We start from the raw sequence: 471 nt of genomic DNA on the forward strand, positions 1-471 counted from the left end.
CGTGACTTTACTGGACAGGTTTGTTGGTGTTGTTTTGATGAAGCTTACAGTAGTTACGGCTCACAGTAAGTGGTTTTGAGAAATAGAATACCTATTTGAGACCAGCTACTCACCATCCTTCTAATGTCCGGTGAGAAGCCAATTTCAATATGCACATTAATATTTTTATAAAATGCTTTGGCGACCCCCAGAAAGCTTGTGACCCCAGTTGGGGTCGGGAAGCAAAGGTTTAGAATGGCTGGTTTAAAGTATTGATAACAAAATGGGTAATATTCTACAAGAGAAAAATAATAAAGACTCCTATCCTATTTCTACACATCTACTAAACTAGAATAAAAACTAGAAAGGTTAATCAGAGTTGACTTACCCTCCATATGGAGATCACAATCAGTGGAATAAAGTCAGAATTTTTTGGTGGTCTCATTGAATTTATATTTGGTCAAACAGAACGTTTTTACATGGAGGTTTAGA

Source organism: Cyprinodon variegatus, unplaced genomic scaffold, assembly GCF_000732505.1.
Source record: "Cyprinodon variegatus isolate N-32 unplaced genomic scaffold, C_variegatus-1.0 Scaffold108, whole genome shotgun sequence".
Lineage (NCBI taxonomy): Eukaryota > Metazoa > Chordata > Actinopteri > Cyprinodontiformes > Cyprinodontidae > Cyprinodon > Cyprinodon variegatus.